Here is a 20,612-nt window from a genome sequence, read left to right as displayed (position 1 = left end):
CTGGTGACTCCATGTCATGTTTTTCTCCTTTGTAAAAAAGGAATCTCTGAAAAATATGTTTTTAAAATATCAAATAAATGTTCATATTTGTGTTGTGATAGTGCAAGCCCATAAGTAATAGAGTAATAAAAAGAAGTTTCTGGATTTAACAGCTGCAATTTTAATGGCAGATCCTCTCCATTATCTCTAAATTAATGGCTTAGTCCAGTTGCTGTCCATAAAATATTTTTCTTAGGGAAGGCAATTATGATACACTGAATAGATGGTGAATTTATGAGAAGGCCCTATGGTAGTTTTCGGTGATTTCCCGAAGTCTTGTAGTCAAAATACGAAACTGCAATCAGTGTTTGAATGCAGAATGACCAGTAGTCAACTAATTCACAGCATTTTCAGCGAAATACTAACTCCCCAGAGTAAGATGAATGTTACTAAATCTAAATTAGTTATAACTATGCTATTTATAATGCTATTTTAAATGAGCATCTGCCAAAATCACATGATAGTTACGAAAACTAGTTCTATCCTGTCAAAAAATAATAGTTGTCAGCTGTAGTTTAATTCTATGTAGTTTAATGCAATTTGCATTAGTTTACCTCTTGGGAGTTGTCTCGTAGTGTAGGAACTAATGGAAGCTGCAACCCTGTCTGATACTTTTAGGGAGTAACCTCATGATGGACTCTGCAACCAAGTTTGAGTGGGTGGGAGAGTATCATAGAAATTACCCAGCTTCTTTGCCTGATTAGGAGAAAAGTTTGTCCTGCTGCATCTATATACAGTCAGATTTATGATAGTAGACCTTTTATAATACGGATTGTACACAGCAGTTAAATGATACAGAGGTGAATTAGGCAAATAAGAATCAGTAGTATGAGAAAACACTTGACAGTACAGTAAGTCAGTGGGGTGAGAACAGAGTGTGGATCATCTGCTGTTTGTGAGGGAGGGAAGTGTCGGAAGAAAAGTTAATATTACTCTAAGCGTTACTCTGAAAAGTATGGAGAGAAAAAATAATGAAAACATGGGATTGCACAATTCATGCTTCCTCCTGTCGGTTATATATGTATCAAACCTACTTGCTTTCCTAGTATAGTATGAATTTTTTTTTTTTCTGGACTCAGCCTTGATACTTCCTATTTGTTGACCTTTTTGAATTAGTAGGTAGTGATAGTGTTTTTCTTTCGAGCATTTTAAACCTGATTTATATGCAGGCTAGAAAGTATCTTTAAGCTGGTTTTCTCTGGTGGTTGCATAACCACTAATGTAATTGGCTCACTTTCAGAACTAAATTGAGCAAAAGAACTTCCTAATGACTGTTTTTGGTTCAAAGATGTTTGTACATATTGCAAGTTTTGCTCATTAAGAAGTTAAATCAGGAGTGATTGAGGCACAGATAGCCTTTCTTTGTTAGGAAATGTGTCTTGCAGGCCAGGAGCTGATATAAGAAGCCAAACGCTTACATGTGCAGAATTTCTGTATTTGAAATAAGATGAATAAATAATATTTAATTTATCTTTAATTGGTAACCACTCATCTCTCATCAAAGAAAACAATGCAGCTTTAGATTTCATAGGGTTTTTGAAAACACTGTGTGGCAGCCCCTGATAATTAATACACTGCCTGACCACTCTGCACCATTGTTCTTGCTGAAAAGGCATGCAGGAGAAGCTCTGAGGCACGCTGACAATAATCTCTCAGGGTGGCACTTTTACAGTGAGAAGGGCTTGCTGTGTAGTCGCTAGGCATAACATACCATACCTTGTTGTAATTACAAGTTCTAAGGAGGTCATCTCAGGTCTTCTATCCATTGGGGTAGATAGGTTAAATTGCATGCAGTTCACAGTATAGCTTACGGGTTATTTGAGTTCTTTTAAGTGTAAGTTTGTAAACAAGGCTATTGCTTGAACAGAAATTATCATCTCAGAGCAAATATCTAAGCTTATGAAGAATTCCAGTGTCTTAGCCAGAACTCCCCAACTCCCTTATTGTGCAAAATTTTCACAGTGCAATGTGTATCTGCCCTATGCCTGTCAGTATTAATAGATACTTCTAAGCTCTTGATAACCACAACCAACTGCAAAAATCTATTTATATGCATTTGCTCACTCTAGCTAGCTTGTTCCCTCACCTGTGTTCCACACTACTGGCCTTGTTCAGTATCATAGTGACTGTGAGGATTTGAAAATGTATGAATACCTTATGGTGAGTTTTAATAATTTTTGCATGTTTGTGTAAACAGTCAAACTGATGACTGTGTTTTAAAAGCAGGATTCTTTTGATTTCTCTATTGTCTTATTTCTGTATTACACTGAAATTCCAAGGGCAAGTGGTTGACAGGTAGGAGCAGGTTACCATCAGTGTCAGGGTTTTCCCATTTTGATAGATTGCCCTACACAGTGGTTTCAGAAATAATTGGTTTATGAAGGGACACTTCACCTAAATAGAGTGTCCTGGAAGGAGTTTCTCCTTGTCAGTAGAGGTTTATCAGGATGTCATGAGAGGAACCTGAAGACAACAGGATGCCATCATTCTCCACTCAGAGGTCCATTTTTGCTACCTCAGACTAGATGTTACCTGTGGTAGCCAGATGAAGTGAGGATCTAGAGTATCTGAATGTACGATACAGAAGGCAAGGTAAACTTAAAAAGCAAGTATGTAAGGAAAAGTGCCAAGAAAAGTGCCTTCAAGTGGTCTGTACTTTGCACTTTATCTGTAAACAGAATAATGGCATTGAAAAACTCAAGGCAAAATAATTTGTTTTGTAAGTTTATCTACTGTCCATTTTGTGTGGCTCCCAAGAGATGAAATGTAAATTGTTAAAAGGCCTGGGAAACAGTCAAGCCCAGGACAGCTGTAGGTGTTAGGTGAGATAGCATTAGCTTCAGAACTAAACCATATCATTTCGTGGATCACATGTCCAAGGTGGATGTCAAACATAAGGTTAATGTGAAGAGTTCAGGCCTACAGGAACTGTAGAAACGGGAGTTAAATTCTGCCCGAGCCCAGCAAACTATGCAAAATTGGGAATCCTTGTTTTGGCTTCCTTATTAATTGTCTGGACAATGTCCATAGCAGGGAATTTGAACAAATCTGAGCAAAAATTTTTGTACTGCATTTGATTCAGATTATTTTATGGATTTTTCTTCCTACCACTTCAACTTTTCCTGTAGAAAGCCAGTAAGTGTTTATAAGCTCTCTGCTTCTCTCGCACTCATTTTTGGTTTGTTTTATGCTTTTGTTTCTCTTTTGAGAGAACAGCAAGTTGGACCTATGTTTAAGCACTTGCTTGTTACAGGGGGAGAACTGCTGGAGGGGTTTTTTAGCTTGCTTATTTATGGAAACAGTAGTTATGGAATCATGCATTCCCTGGTAACTTCACTAATCCATCATCAAGAGATATGAAATACCACAGATCTATTTTCTCAACAATTGCAAGATTTCACTTGTAATATGAGCATTATACACAGAGCTCTTTTTTTTTTTTTCCCCCCTAATGTGGTTTTTTTTGGTTTTTTTTTACTTTTTTTGTAAATGAGGTTGTAGGGGACTTAGGGTACCTCGAAGTATAACATATGTGACGGGTGGGGTGCCATTCAGAGAGACCTGGACAGGCTCGAGAAGTGGGCCCATGTGAACCTCATGAGATTCAACAAGGCTAAGTGCAAGGTCCTGCACATGAGTCAGGGCAACCCCTGGTATCAATACAGGCTGGAGGATGAAGGCATTGAGAGCAGCCCCATGGAGAAGTACTGGGGGCTGTTGGTTGATGAAAAGCTCAACAGAGCCAGAAGTGTGCACTTGCAGCCCAGAAAGCCAACCATATCCTGGGCTGCATCCAAAGAGATGTGACTAGAAGGTTGAGGGAGATGATTATCCCCCTCTACTCCACGCTCGTGAGACCCCACCTGGAAGACTGCATCCAGCTCTGGGGTCCTCAGCACAGGAAAGACATGGAGCTGTTGGAGCAAGTCCAGAGGAGGGACATGAAGCTGATCCAAGGGCTGGAGCACCTCTCCTGTGAGGACAGGCTGAGAGAGTTGGGGTTGTTCAGCCTGGAGAAGAGAAGGCTCCAGGGAGACCTTAGAGCAGCCTTTCTGTACCTAAAGGGGGCCTACAAGAAATCTGGAGAGGGACTCTTTACAAGGGCGTATCATGACAGGACTAGTGGGATTGGCTTTAAACTAAAAGAGAGTAGATTGAGACTAGGTATAAGGAAGACATTTTTTACAGTGAGGGTGGTGAAACACTGGAGCAGGTTTCCCAGAGGGGTGGTAGATACCCCATCCATGGAAACATTCAAGGTCTGGTTGGATGGGACTCTGAGCAACCTGATCTAGTTGAAGATGTCCCTGCCCATGGCAGCAGGGTTGGACTAGATGACCTTTAAAGGTCTCTTCCAACCCAAACCTATTCTGTAATTCTGTGATAATAATAGGCATTAATAGTGGCTACTAACTTGGTAGAGTCTGAGCAACTCAAATGCATGAATGAATCTACCATACTCTACTAATGTATCATTGTAGTACACCTGCCAGATGGGACTTTTTATCCCATTTAAGACATGATACTTAAGACCCACAAGCAGTTGTCTTACGGAAATCTCACAGCAGGTATGTAGTAGATTTGTGGTCTGAAACCTGGAGTTCCTTATATCTATGAACTATGTTTTTTCTTTCCTGACTCCAGAAGAAAGTAATTGTAGGGTATCATCTGAACATCCAAATTTGTCATCTTTGTGCTATATACTTTGAATCATATAATCCAAACTTACATTTTAGATTGCAAAAGAAAGAAGATTTTTCTGGCAACTCGAGTAATCTTTGTATAATATGGAATATCTGCAGCAGCTCCTTGTGGAGAAGATCAAAAAGCCTATTGAATAATTTAAGGAAAGATCTCCTAGGATGTATCTAATATTCTACATTTTCTAACAGTTGCAGAGTAAGAAAAATACATGAGGTCTTAACATCATGTCAGTAAAAATCCGTGAGATGAGGCATTTCAGTAAAGTAAGACGTTTTGCCTTCTTTCTCCATGCAAACTGCTAAAATTTTATGTATTGTCTAGATAATGGATCTTTATTTTAGTCTAGGTTAAAAAGTGAAAGCATTTCTTCAGTATGCTTTTATACCTCAGGTTCCTTGAGGAATGAGTATAGTAAGTGTTGGATTTGATGTGTGGGCATCAGACCACTGGAAAATGTGTTGGGCTGTTTACTCTGTTCCTGTATAAGCCACAACTGAGCAATACTGAATAATAGTTGTTTAATTACTAAGTAGAAATCAATGGTTCTCTGTTTAGTTGTGTATCTTGTCAGGTTTAATTTTAGTCATTTGGAATTTTCAGACTACACTACTTGTATAGAAATCAGTATTTTTGCTACAGTATGCTGGAGGGGTCTCAACATTTATAGATACTATAGTAAGACGTATCATATAAATGCATAGAATATAAGCGTGTTTTATAATTCTGGGGCACAACTTTTAAAAATGATGGGGTTTATGATTAAAAATAAAACCAAGATATTCACACTGGCTGTGATATTTAACCTAGCGCGTAGTATTTGCCCTGAACATTTTGAAAATTATTTGCAGTGTTATTTGGTATTACAGCAGTTTTAACAATATGAGACACATCATCTGGCCATAATGCACTACCTTCTTCTGATACAAGCTTTTATTAAAGGAATATACCTGAGTGAAGCATGGAGAAAGGTGTGTTACTTCCAAGCATGGACCTCACATGTGTACAATATAAATGTATCTTTTTCTCTTTCCAGCTGCACAGTTAAAGTCACTTAGCAATTTATTCTCATGTCACATTACATAAAATTGTGCTGCTATAAGACAGCTTAAATGTTAACATTTTGAAGGTAATTTATGGGTGGCATGGGAGAATTAGTAATTGAAACAGTAATAGAATTGGAACCAGCTGTGGGAGCTAAATAGGAAATTGTCCTTCCTTCCTGCAGTAACTTAGGCATGCTGTAATTTTTAACCCCCAGCCCCTTACCTTCACCCTGTGGTTGTAGATCTTTGCATGACTAGCTGATGACTCTCCTCTCCTCCTCTCCCCTCCTCCCAGGTTTAATTCCTTATCCTAATTGATTAGTAAGTTTAGTAAGTTTGTAGAGAAGTGGAATATTTGTCGCTGAGTGGGATGGTATGCATAAATTTGTGTTTCATGATTCTGGAGTAAACACTTGACTGAACACCTTTTTACAACAACAGTTGGAGAACTGTTGAAAAGTGTAGTCTGTAGACAACTCTCTCTAGAGATGTGATTCTTTGGTTTTGCTGACTGTAGTGTATTTGCTAAGAATAACAGGATCCCTGAGGAATTTGAAGAACTTCACCAACGTTGCTGAAAAAACCTTGTAGCAGATTCGTTATGATAGATACTATTTATTCAGAATTTTCAGATGAGGAAACTGGGGTGTGCAGGAATGAAATAAATTGCACAAAGTCAAAGGTCAAGGATTGGTCTACACCAATGGTGTATTGTTTTAGTTTTGGTCATTAAAACGTATAATTTAAAAGAGATGGCTCAGTAATGAGGTTGCTGTTATACTGGTACAGAGGTTCGTATCACCCTGATGCTTACAAAATTCTATGCTAACATGATCACCACAAGTCTTAAAGTGAACATCAGGCTCTTTTTTGACAAGAGGAAAAATGCATTTTATTTCAATTGTAGTAATCTTTATGTCTGTTTTAGACCGCAGTGCCGAATATTGAACATCTGTTGGTTGCGTTGGCTTTGTAAGTTTTGATGAGTCCAACACAGCTCCCGAGACAGAGCTTTGGTGGGAACATGCAGCCACCCAGGTGTCAGGCTGCAGGGTGTGCTTTGCTCTTACACCAGTAGTGAGCACACCTGTGGGAGGTGTGCCCAGATAGAGAACTCCTCAGCATAGCGGCAGAGCACCAGGAGGAGGTGAATAGGTTGAGGAGGATCAGGGAGCGTGAGAGAGATTACTGGAACCACAGCCTACCTTCCCTGGGACAGGCCGAACAGGCAGGCAGGACACATGATACGGAAAGTCCCTGTCCTCTTTCCACCTGGCAGAACACAGTGACTTAAGGGACAGGGGGCAATGGTGACAAGTTCCTGCCTGGTGCAGCAGGCATGTCTCCTCTGTGACAAGCCCACCTTCCCAGGTGCCCTTGCATAATAGGTACGAGGCTCTGCAAGAGGAACCAGACAGTACCAAGCATGATGGTTCATCTAGCTTGGAGGTGTCGCCAAGGTTAAAGTTGGCCTATGTCCTGCGTCAAAACTGCTTCCATAAAGAAAAAATGATGTATTCTTGTTGTAGGATACTCTCTTCTGAAGGGAACAGGAGGGTCAGTATGCAGACTGGACCCAGTTCTTAGGGAAGTCTGCTTCCTTCCTGGGGCCTAGGTTAAAGATGTGAAGAGAAAGCTTCCTACTCTGGTACAGCCCTCAGGTTATTATCCGTTATTGGTTTTTCAGGTAGGCAGCAATGGAGTTGCAACAAGAAGTTGGATGGCAATCACGCGCCATGGCAGGGGTGTTGGAACTAGATGATTTTTGAGGTCCTTTCCAACCCAAACCATTCTATGATTCTAAGAGAGCCTTCAGGACCTTGAGATGACTGGTTAAGGTATCAGAAGCACAAATAGTGTTCTTCTCTGTCCTTCCAGTTGCAGGGAATGATGAGGGAAGAAACAGGAAAAGCCAGCAGATCAGTAACTGTCTCCAAGCCTGGTGTGACCAGCAGAATTTTGGTTTTTTTGATCATGGGTCAGTCTACATGACACCAGGCTTGCTGGGGTGCACCTCTCAAAAGGGGAAAAGATCTTAGTACAAGAGGTGGCAGGGCTCACTGAAGAACCTTTAAACTAGATTTGAAGGGGGAAAGGGATAAAACCAGGCTTGGTAGAGATAGGACTGGGAGCAGCATGCCAATGTTTGAGGGACGGTGTGCTAGTGAGGTCCTTTGGTCTGCCGTCTCGGTGGAGGTAGGGGATGGAGATCCACATGGCAGCAAAGACGCAGGGGTTACTGATGTGTTAGAAACCATGGAAGCGCCTGAGAATGGTCACGTAGGAGTTAGGCCTTCTCCCTCTCAAAAGGTGGCAGGATCAGTAGCCCAACTGAAGTGCATCTGCACCAATGCATGCAACATGGGCAACAAACAGGAGGAGCTGGAAGTCATTGTGCAGCAGGAAGACTGTCATACAGTTTGTGCCATCATGGAAACCTGGTGGGATGACTCACACAACTGGAGTGCTGCAATAGATGGCTATAAATTCTTCAGAGGGGATAGGCAAGGAAGAGGAGGCAGTAGGAGAGCCCTATATGTTAGGGAGTGTTTTGATTGTCTAGAGCTTGATGATGGTGACTATAGGGTTGAGTGTTTATGGGTAAGAATCAGGGGAAAGGCCAACAAGGCAGATATGATGGGATGCTGTTATAGACCACTGAACCAGGATGAAGAGGCAGATGAAATATTCTGTAAGCAGCTGGGAGAAGTCTCAACAATCACTAGCCCTTGCTGTCATGGGGGACTTGAACTGTTGGAAATACAATACAGCAGAGAGGAAACAGTCCAGGAGGTTCCTGGAGTGTGTGGAAGATAACTTCCTGACACAGCTGCTGAGGGAGCCAACTAGGGAGGGTGTCCTGCTGGACTTGCTGTTCGCAAACAGAGAAGGGCTTGTGGGTGATATGATGGCTGGAGGCCATCCTGGGCATAGTGATCGCGAAATGACAGAGTTTTTGATTCTCAGAGAAATAAAGAGAAGGGTCAGCAGAACTGCTACCTGGGACTTCCAGAGGGCAGACTTTGGCCTGTTGAGGAGCCTGGTTGACAGAGTCCTTTGGGAGGCAGTCCTGAAGGGCAAAGGAGTCCAGGAAGGCTGGACATTCTTCAAGAAGAAAATCATTAAAGCGCAGGAGGCCGTCCCTATGCGCCGAAAGATGAGCCAGCAGGGAAGATGACTGAACTGGCTTAACAGAGAGCTTTGGCTGGAACTCAGGAAAAAAAGAGAGTTTATGACCTTTGGAAGACGGGCCAGGCAACTTAGGAGGACTACAAGGATGTTGTGAGGTTATGCAGGGAGAAACTAGAAGGGCCAAAGCCCAACAAGAACTTAAACTGCCTACTGCTGTAAGAGACAATAAAAATGTTTCTATGAGTGCATTAAGCAACAGAAGGAGGGCTAAGGAGACTCTCCGGCTTTTATTGGCTGCAGGGGGAAGCATAGTGACAAAGGATGAGGAGCAGGCTGAGGTACTTCATGCCTTCTTTGCCTCAGTCTTTAGCAGTAAGACCAGTTGTGCTCCAGGTACCCAGCCCCCTGAGCTGGAAGACGGGGACTGGGAGCAGAATGAGGCCCCTGTGATCAAAGGGGAAATGGTTAATGACCTGCTACACCACTTTGACACACACAGGTCTATGGGGCCAGATGGGTTCCACCCCAGGCTATGGAGGGAGCTGGTGGGAGTGCTCACCAAGCCACTATCCATCATTTATCAACAGTCCTGGGGAGGTCCCAGTTGACTGGAGGTTAGCCAATGTGCCGCACATTTACCTAGGAACAGCCAGAAGGATTATCCAGGGAACTACAGGCCTGTCAGCCTGACCTCAGTGCCAGGGAACGTTATGGAGCGGATCATCTTGAGTGCCATCACGCAAAACATACAGGACAACCAGATGATCAGGCCCAGTCAGCATGGGCATATGAAAAGCAGGTCCTGCTTGGCTAACCTGATCTCCTTCTATGACAAGGTGACCTGCTTGGTGGATGAGGGAAGGCTTTGGATGTTGTCTACCTGGACATTAGTAAAGCCTTTGACGCTGTTTCCCACAGCATTCGCCTGGAGAAACTGGCTGCTCATGGCTCGCACAGGCGTACACTTTGCGAGGCAACAAACTGTCTGGATGGCTGGGCCCAAAGAGTTGTGGTGAACGGAGTTACATCCAGTTGGCAGGCAGTCACAAGCGGTGTTCCTCAGGGCTCAGTACTGGGGCCAGTTCTCTTTAATATCTCTACCAGTGATCTGGACAAGGGGATCGAATGCACCCCCAGTAAGTTTGCAGGTGACACCAAGTTGGGTGGGAGTGTTGATCTGTTGGAGGATAGGAAGGCTCTGCAGAAAGATCTGGACAGGCTGGATCCAGGGGCCAAGGCCAGCTGTATGAGGTTCAACAAGGCTCAGTGCTGGGTCCTGCACTTGGGTCACAACAACCCCATGCAACGCTACAGGCTTGGGGAAGAGTGGCTGGAAAGCTGCCTGGCAGAAAAGGACCCGGGGTGTTGGTCCTAGCTGGCTGAAGATGAGCCAGCAGTGTGGCCAAGAAGGCCAACAGCATCCTGGCTTGTATGAGCAGTAGTGTGGCCAGCAGGACTGGGAAAGTGATCGTCCCCCTGTACTCAGCACTGGTGAGGCCACGTCTCAAATACTGTGTTCAGTGTTGGGCCCCTCACTACAAGAAGGACATTGAGGTGCTGGAGCGTGCCCAGAGAAGGGCAGCGAAGCTGCTGAAGGGTCTAGAGCACAAGTCTTATGAGGAGCAGCTGAGGGAACTGGGGTTGTTTGGTCTGGAGGAAAGGAGGCTGAGGGGAGACCTTCTCACTCTCTGCAACTGCCTGAAAGGAGGTTGTAGCCAGCTGGGTGTTTGTCTCTTCTCCCAAGTAACAAGCGATAGGACAAGAAGAAACGGCCTCAAGTTGTGCCAGGGGAGGTTTAGGTTGGGTATTAGGAAAAATTTCTTCACCAAAAGGTTTGTCAAGCACTGGAACTGGCTGCCAAGGGAACTGGTAAGAGTCACCATCCGTGGAGGTATTTAGAAGACCTGTAGACGTGGTGCTTAGGGACTTGGTTTAGTGGTGGACTTGGCAGTGCTAGGTTAATGGTTGGATCATTAGGTTTTTTCAAATCTAAATGATTCTATGAGTCCATGAAAAGAAACACTAATACTGCATATTTTATTTTAATGTACTTCCACAGAAGTACATGTAACAAAAATTGCCTTTTGCTGCATGAATTAGAAAGACTTAATAGTATGACTGACTTTTTACAATATATAGAGGGGAGGCATTTTTTTTTTTGCAAAAAATGTTAAACTTTGTATGGTTTCTAAATTCTAAAATAGTTTATAAATAATTTTATTTATTTATTTTATTTAGAAGGTTAATCTGGAGAGCAGATAGTAAAACTATTCTATTGACCAAAAACCTCTAAAAGTGTTCTGATTATTAAAAGGTAGGGTACTGCTTCTGGAATTCTTAGTATAACCTTGGTTTTCATGGTTTCTCTGCATGAGGCAAGTGAAAGAACATCGTGCTTTTTTTTCTCTAAAGTTTGTCAAAAGGTGATAACGAGAAAGTGTCTGTATAGTTAAGATAAAGGATGTTTTAGGGTGAATTTAATGTAAATAATTAAGTAAACTGGGTAGCAAGCTGAAAAATGTCAAGTAGTAACGAAAGTTAGGTTTAGTCTGGTCCTGTATACTGTGTTGCATTCTTGGATTCTTTCGTGTGTGTGTTTTAGGGCATATTCCCTGTGGTAGAAATCCCACATGGAATTTGTGTGGTACAGAAATTCTTCTCAAGTTGGATGTGAAATATGTGAATATGTAAGTGAGTTGCATCTGCATCTGAACTAAGCATTTGGCGCTTCAACTCCTTGGCGTTGACAGTTCACAATTATTTGTCCTTTCTGATTTCAGAATTAAGCTTTTCTTTGGTTACCTGCCAGGCTGAGCAGAGCTTACAGAGCAAAAATGTTAGTTGCGTGTTTGTTTTGTTTCTCCTCATTGTCAGCTGATTTATGGTTGTGTGTGCTATTTTACTGTTTTGGACTAAATAGAAGTATTCCTTTATGCAAAAACTCAATACTCTATTGAACTCTAAAGAATAATCTTAATAAAGGATATGTCTGACTGAAAATGCTAGTAATTTTTTTTTAATTCTTAACATGGTAGGTAGTAGTAATTTTGTGTATCTTATTGCTGTAGTAGAACTGTCTTGACTGAACATGGGTGCTTTTTGGTGATATGTGGCAGTTGTGTATGATGTTCTAGCAAATATGAAGTATTTATATGAATATGCATTTGAAACTGAGAAGATAAAGATGAAATAGGTAGATGGTTATGTGAGCAGAATAATACATATCTGAAATATCACCAGAACACTCGCTTAAGTAAATCTGTCTCCCAGAATCTGCAAAGGAAACTCGAATGACTGCAGGCAATTTTAGATTTAAATCAGTTTTATCAGAGACTACAACTTGCTTTAGGAAAGTCTCAAGATAATTTCTCTGGTATACATTGTGAGAACAATTCCCTGGTCATAAATATAAATATAAACTGTGTCTTGATAAATCAAGAGCTTGTTATAAATTTAGAAATTATCTGAATGGGATTTTAGAATCTAGGTGAAAAATAGTAACTCCTTGAAATCTATCTAAAACTATCTCCCTGAAGACAATCAGGCAGGCTTTTTGCTGGACTTTAGAAGTATGATGTTTATATCGCAAAAAAGGTGTTTGCAAACCATGCTGAGATTCTTAATTACAATACCTTTTCTGAATTGTTAAGCCATTGGAGTCTTTTCAGAAGGGGACATGAAAGTGGAATGAAAGGGAAGAAGAGATTTAATTCATGGTACCTGCTGCGTCTGGGAACAGTCTCTGAATTACCGTTTGACCCATCATCTAATAAAATATGTTGTATCTGACCTGTAATAACATTACAAATTTATTATTTTTAGTCAGTCATGTGTTGGAATGAAGATTTAATCTAAGGTCTTTTCCCTTGCCAGTTAAACCTGACAAAACATTCTGGTTCAGATCATAAGAAAAAATTTCATGCGGCTGTGAATTAGATGATGTTGAGAGAAGCTAGCCACAGTACTGTTTCCATATTGAATAAATAAATTTACTTCCTGTAGGCATTTGAAAGGAAGTTCATCTACTTAAGCACCTTCTCAATTCTTGAATGCACCCTGGAGTAATGCATTTAGGTCACTAAAGAAAAGAATAACCTCTCCTGTACTTAAAATTCAAGATACAAGTTCTGTGCTGTTTTGAGTGTTACCCAAATTAAAGGATAACTGAAGAGATAGCATTTTGTAGGGCCCTTCCAATATTTCTGTTCATTTTGAAGGTTTTCTGCATTTGTCATGGAGTTACGAGTTATCTACTTTTTTCCATGAGTAACAGATATTGTGGGTGTTTCATGGGAATATCAGCCAAGATGATTCATAGCAGTGTTTGCATGTAGTCTCCTGTTTTCCATATTTTCCTTTTTCTTTATCTTTTTCAGGCCAAAATTTTAGATAATACACACACATGGCCCTGATTCATCCAACCTAATCAAGGCACCTATGTTAGGAATTTAGTTGCCTTGCACTCCCTAAATAATTCATGAAGAGCAGATCTCTGGATGATTCAGTTTTTTGATAGACTGATTCTTATTCTGGAGTTATCTGTCTCTTTTTGAAGACTGCATAGGAAATCTGAAGTAAGTGTTTTCCGTACTTAGATGCTTCACATTCAGAAACTCAGATAATGTGAATCTGGGCCAAACTGAGTTTAATAATGTCCAAGTTTGCATCAGAATACATCTGTCAATTCTAACACCTAAAAGAGAGGAAATTAAAAGTTGTTGAAACATCCTGTCAAATCTGGATGCTTCCTTCTGCATGCAAGTTTGTGGATAATGCACTACTATAACCAAAAAATGTTTCTATATTTCTGTTGCTCTAAACCAGCATCTTATCTCTCATGTTGTGGTTTTTCATACTCCATCTTCCTCTTGAGTGTACACTTGTGTAACCTTAGACATTTATTTTCAGTTTAAGTTGTAGAGGAAAATAACAAAAACTCATGACTCGGAAAACCTGCCTGTTACAAGTAATGTGTTTTTAGTCAATGCATGAGGAGTAACTTGTGGAACAAAACATGAACATCAGTGTGTGTTTGTTTGCAAAACGAGTTTTAAAAAGAACAGGAAAAATCAATTTAAACTCTTATTACTGTCTTCAGTTTTTAATGCTGTCATGGAAAATTCAGCTGGGTGCCTAACAGCTTAAAACACTTTTCTAGTCTGAGGAGTAAGGCATGTTTTCTTCCAGATCTGTGAAATACCCCGCTCCATCCCCTTTTATCTTTCTTCTAATAGTGTTTCAGACTCAATATTGAAGGATAGAACAAGATTCTATTCTGTCCGTTCATCATCACTGGAATAGTGTCTTGATTTCATTCACTTACATGGATGTAGTATCTTAGAAAGTTGGATGTGAGGTAGAAAGGAAGAACTGCATGTTTGTGTCTCTGAACTTAAGTGCAATACAGGGAGGTTGTGTAAGTGGCCCCCTATGAAGTTTGACGATCTGTAACTTCTCTCACCGGGAAAGAGAAGCATTTGGGTTGTGTTTTAGGTGATGTTTGAGAGCGAATACTTGGACCTGTAAACCAAACACATTTTATACAGACATTAGCAAGTTACAACAAGCATGAGTTGTTTTTCTCTTGTGACTTCTAAAATAAAAGTAGTTTAAAGCCTTCTGCTGTTGGTATTATCTTATTGTTGTGCCTAGATACTGCAGCAGTTGGACCGGACGTCTGCGATGCTATTCTAGCAGTTTATCTGCACAATTCAGTGGTTTTCTGTGGTATTTTATCTGTCTAAACTGAAGAGCTTGTGGTGGCATACCTCTCCGCTTTGGGAATTACCATTTCCAAAATCTCATCCTTTCTGTTGTGATTGTTGATGAGTTGCCTGCCCAAATTTAAAATTTCTTAAGAGGATTTTCTTTCAATATATTATATAATTTACAGCATGAACATTTTTATTAGGAGATGTTATGTTTCTCTCACTCTTGATTACTCTTTTTTAATCATGCTTATTGCTTATTACTTTGAACTCTTTGATGGAGAAGAATGGAAGATAGAAAAAATTGTTACAGTCTTGTCACAAGGAAGAAGATTTCAGCACTGTCAGTCTGTATACTGGAGTCTAAAATAAAAGCCTTTCAAAGGCTCTCAAACTTTCCTGCTCCCCTCACCTTGCCCCCAGCAGTGTGGCATTTGGTTTTCCATACAATACAATTGTTTTGGACGGGAAGAGAGGAGGCTTTCAAAAAAACTTAAAAGAAAACAAGAACATGACATATTTAAATAAAATGCTTGAAAATAGAAAGCTATTTTTTCTTAATTATCAGAAGCCTTGGGATTTTCATGGTTAAAATATGGTTTTCTGCAGTGAGTCCTTCATCTGGGAGTTTGAATTGCTGCAGTTTCTTAAGTAGATGAAGGCAATTCCATCACCATTGTGATGGGTTGACCCTGGCTGGGGACCAGGTGCCCACCAGAGCCGCTCTATCACTCGCTTCCTCAGCCAGGCAGGGAGGGGAGAAAGGAAGATGGAGAAAAACAACCCCAAACTCGTGGGTCGAGATAAAGGCAGTTTAATGCATCTAAAGCAAAAAGCCGCGCGCGGAAGCAAAGCAAAAAGCAAAGATTATTCTCTACTTCCCACCAGCAGGCGATGTCCGGCCACTTCCTGGGAAGTAGGGCTTCAGTAAGCATGCCCCTTACTCCGGAAGACAAACATTGTAAAAAAAAAAAAAAAAAAAACCAATGAATGCCCCCGCCCTGTTCTTCCCTCTATTCCCAGTTTCTTACTGCTGAGCATGACATCATATGGTATGGAATATCCCTTTGGTCAGTTTGGGTCAGCTGTCCTAGCTGTGTCCCCTCCCAAGATCTTGCCCACCCCCAGCCTGTTGCTGGGGAAAAAGAAATGTTGGAAAGACAGCCTTGATGTGTGCTGGCACTGCTCAGTAGTAGCCAAAACACTGGTGTGTTACCAACAGTTTGCTAGCTACCAATACACAGCACAGCACCATGAGGGCTGCTGTGGGGAGAATTAACTCCATCTCAGCCAGACCCAATACAACCATTTGATGCTAGGGTTTTTTGTCCCCCTCCCACTTCCACCAGCTATTCATGCTGTCCATTAGGAACCCAGTTATTCCATCTGCCTTCTAGTGAGGCAGCAATCATCTGCATCAGACCACCTCTGTTAAATTTGTTCTGTGAAGCCCCCAGTTTCACCAGAAATGGAGAAATCTCTGAAGTGTATCTCTTGACTCCTGCCCATGAACAGACAGCATCTTCCATGTGGAGTGTTCGAAGCAGAGACCCAAAAGAGCAGGATGTGAGTATTTACAATTCCAGCAGAAGGGATTTTTTTAGTATAGTACTTAAGGTATTTAAAATAAGTAGTAGCCAAGCCAACTTTAACCTCTTCTGCTCAAGACAGGGAAAGTGTTCACCTTTAATCAGTTGTACTTTTGCATGGTTTTTTTCTGTGCTGTACCATAGCTCTGCTCCCACAAGTGTAAGAAGTCTCTTCAGGTGTCCAGCAAGTCAGCATCTTGGGACAGCTTTAGGAACACAGACGCTATCCAGGAAAGGAAAGTCCTGTTTTTCCTCCAGGGCAACATATGATCTTGAAATCCTTAAGGAAGGCAAGATTCTCTATACTGGAATCTAAGAGCAATTGCAAACAGAGAAGAAAATTGTATTTCTTCCTCTGTTAATTTGTAGTCTTGTGGGTGCCCAGAAAAGTTCCCATTTAAGGGCCTGTTGTATTACCTGTAGCTTTCAAGTGTCTTTCACACAGGATAGTTTTCACTTAGTGAAATGCACACTTCTGCAAACAGAGCAGTAGAGGTACCTTTATGTATAAATACATCATCCTGCCTTTCTCTGGTTGGGCAATGAAAAGATGAGTCATTTAAGGACCTATATTCTAACTTGTAGGGATATTTTTAGGGGGGGGAGAGGTTGGATTCTAGTAAATGAATTTTTTTTTTCACCAACTGCAGTTTGCAGTTACTGTGTATGTGAGATCAGCAGACTATGTTGTTGTGGAATTTACATTTTGCTTTTCATAGCCTTTGCTTTTATCCTTTTAAGCCTGTGAACATATTCTAATGGTCATTCTAAAGTCATTCTAAAATGACTTTTGGATGGTCAATCTATGAGAAAGGCTAGCAGGTGGTAAATGTTAAGGTATTTTTTTAATCCTAAACTCCTCTCTCTGATACTGTTTAGTGGATTTTTTTGTTAATTCTGTAGGACCTAACTTTCTCCCCATGCCAAATGTTTAGTTTAGCATAAAGATACCAGGCCATTCTTTTCCCACCTCCCGTATCCCTGTCTTGTGCCAAGTCCCAATGATTATTATTGCCCGTATTCAGAATCCCAAGGGTATTGAAGGATATCTTGTAGGATGTAGAAATCTAGATTTTAACTTATTTTTCCTTTTTGTGTCTATTCTTTCACTTGTCTGGTTTGACCTGCATCATTGGTTTATTTGATTTTTTTTTTGTTTGAGTCTATGATTTTTCTCAAGAGATCTTGGATACTCTGAGTTAGTTTCAGCCTGTGGTTTCTAGTGGCATATTTTCTGAGTATTGCATGAGGATAAGGAAGCTCCCAAAAGGAACAAGAAAAAAAATATTCACAGCATTTAGGGACAGTGCTGCAGTGAATAGCAGAATGTTGTCAGGAACAGGAGCTTAACAGTCAGCTAGGGCTGGAATTCCCTGACAAAACGTTACTTGCAAACTGCAGATGTGATGCCTGACTTGCAATGATCCTTTGCAGAAATTATTTAAAAGGTAAGACTTTTCATTTTTGAGAAAAAACAGTGAATTCCTAGAATATACTATTTCACTTATTTAGTGTATATTAATCTTATGTAGGCCAGGGAATTGAGAATTTTTGTAAAAATATTAGAAGATATGTCAGCTCCAAAACTGTTTTCCTTTGTTTCTGCTGAAAGAAAGAGAAATTTAACATATTGTGTTTTCCTGATACAGTTTAAAAAGGAAAAAAAACACAAAACAACAAAAAATCCTGTAAAGATTTCATCTCACCTCGTTTTAGTGACAATGACAATAGTTTTCCAGACCAGTGTTATTGAAATATTGAAATAATTTGTATAGGCTTAAAAGTTGAAATACAAGCAACCTGGAAGTGCAGGTACACTTTGGGCAAACTCTACCTTTTTGTTTTTTCAGATTTACAGTAATACTCTAGTATACATGGGATCCTGATGTTCAAATCAGCATAAAATGTGTTAACTGTATTTTCCTTTGAGAGTGTGAAAAGAGGATTTTATGGCATTCCTTGTTCTTTGGAAGGTAATAATTGGAAAAGTGGTAGTTGCATCTGATTTTTGTGTACGTATGTAGGCATTTTTTGTAGCAGGTTAGGAATATTTATAGAATTCTTAGTCATTTAGGAAGTTCATAGTTACTGAAATAGAATAAGCCACCTTGGTTTTTTTGTAAATGTTTGCCTGCTTTGAAGATGCTATGCCAAGATATGTTCCTGGTCATTGTTATCTTAATTTTTTGTTTTGAATAGTCTAAACAGTTACTTTAACTGTCAGGCATCCCTTGGACACTGCAGAGCATAGCACCACTCACACTCACCAAATGTCCAAGTTTCAGGCTCAAGCTGTTTGATTTATCAGGTGGCAGAATGTGTTGCTATCTGTTGTTCTCCCTTAAAGATAAATAGCCAGAAGAGTGTTCAACATTGAGTGCACTGTAAAGCAAAAATATTTTTATGTGAGTGGTTCAATCTTCTCATTAAAAGAAGGATTTGATTATTGTCACCTGGAAGAGCTAGTAGTTAAAATTAAGTTTGTTATAACACATTTTGTTTATTTTTTTTTTGTTTATTTGAATTATTGAAAGAACTCTTAAAATAATTAAGATACCGACTCAAAATTAAATTCAATGATGATGCAATATACCTACCTTTGTGTTAAGGTTTATGAAATGAGCAACCTTATAATATTCCAATGAGCGGACAGGAATACAAAATAAGCACCCTTACAGTGCTTAAGATAATAATGACCAAAATGCCGTTTCTCCTTCCAGCAACAGATGCTTTCTGTGAAGCTCTTTGATTCACAGAAGTAGTACCTCTTTTGTTGTGGGTGATGGCAGTATGAATCTTGGAAGCTGTTTGTTTCCTTTTCACACTTCTGGTTTTATGGCATGTGCTTAGATGGCAAGTACAGGCAGCGGCTGTTGAGCAGTTTTTGCATCCCGAGAACAGCAAATGCCAATTTATAGTGCAGGGAATGCTGAGGCATGGAAAACTTCATTCATATTACAATTATACCTTTGTCTGGGTGCTTTATAGTGTCAAGTGAACAATAAACTCATTTTCATAATCCCGGCTTCACTTGGGAATTTTGAGTTATACCTGCTTCTCAACTTGTAAACCACTGAGTCTGTGGAAGTGGCTCTTAATGCCATGTGGGCCAAACCTGTCACAGTCATCTGTAGCTATTTGTAAGCCTTTACTGTTACCTTTTCAGACTTCGCCTGAACCACAGGCCCATAAATCGTTTTTGTTAAAAAAAAAAAAAAAACTCATCACCAGGTACATATGCGATTTCCATGCTAATACGTGAGTTTGCCTTCAAATATTTGTGACTATTGAAGGTGTGCATATGCTGTGAATGTGAAAACAGAGAGCATGGGTCGTCTCCTGACTTAGTGTATATATATGTGTGAAAGGGGAAAGAAATTATGCAGTTGTTTTTGGGAATCATAGCTGTTGTTAGTGGCAGTTAGTAAAGTTAGAAGAAGGGTAGGTTTGGCTAAACCAAAGATAATGAACATTTCAGGGGTTTTTGAGAAATAAAGCTGATAGAACTGCAGGATAAAATGACTGTAAAGGAAATTATAGCGACTTTCTGTGGCAAGCATGAAAAAAGGAAGGAATTGGCAGAGATGAATGAGGAAAGAGATATAATGTATAATATAAACTGTCCTTAAAAATTATTTTAAAATCAGACTTTGGCAACAAAAAATTGTAACAAAGATGTCGGGCATCAAAATGATAGATTGTGTCTGTTTTAGGAAATTTAAGTGGTACCAGACAAATGAATGCTTTGAAAATAATGATTTGAATGACCTTTATAGAACCTTGCAATCACTTGAGTACTTTCAGTACGTTTCTTTCTGTATAAATTAACTATTTTCGTATTTGCATTACAGATGTTAGTGTGATGTGTTAGAAGTTTTAAACAGTAATTGCCTTCAATCTGTACATTGCTATTAAATGAAATTCCCTGAATTACATTGACTATGTTATGGCTGCCATCAAAGTGACAGTTGTGAAGACCCGTCAGAGCTGGGGATAATGGCACAAGTGGAACTGGGAAGCTAGTCCATGATCTTAATAAACCACATGGATAACTTAGCTCCTGTAATGATTTTCTAGATTTTTTCATTCATTTCATTAACTTTATAGAGTCCTTTTATTTGAAAAGACATTGTATAATAATGATGGATTGACTACATCACAATTCAAGATTGTTAGATATTGGTGGTAAAAGAGAATTTGAATGTTTTCTAAAGCGGAAAAACAGGAAATCTTTTCCTGTTTTTGTTCTTTATTAAGGTATTTTTTTTTCACAATTGTTCCCCATATTTTTGGGGGTATATCCATTAAAATAAAAATCTCTTGCTTCTGATTTCCCCCTGCTTTTTTCTCAGGTTTTAGCTGGCATACGGGGAACCTTTCTTTCTTTTATATATGTT

General features: G+C 39.9%; 1 protein-coding gene across 2 annotated transcripts in view; it reads left to right on the top strand.

The window, feature by feature from the left end:
• The window catches only part of WDR70 (WD repeat domain 70), a 150,521-nt gene that overhangs the window by 25,195 nt on the left and 104,714 nt on the right, over positions 1-20,612 (top strand). The gene's annotated exons all lie outside the window — the stretch shown is intronic.

The sequence above is a fragment of the Balearica regulorum genome, chromosome Z (assembly GCF_011004875.1).
Source record: "Balearica regulorum gibbericeps isolate bBalReg1 chromosome Z, bBalReg1.pri, whole genome shotgun sequence".
NCBI classification, from domain to species: Eukaryota; Metazoa; Chordata; class Aves; order Gruiformes; family Gruidae; genus Balearica; species Balearica regulorum.
Note: the sequence above shows the minus strand (reverse complement) of the source record. Positions and strands in the feature narration are given on the sequence as shown.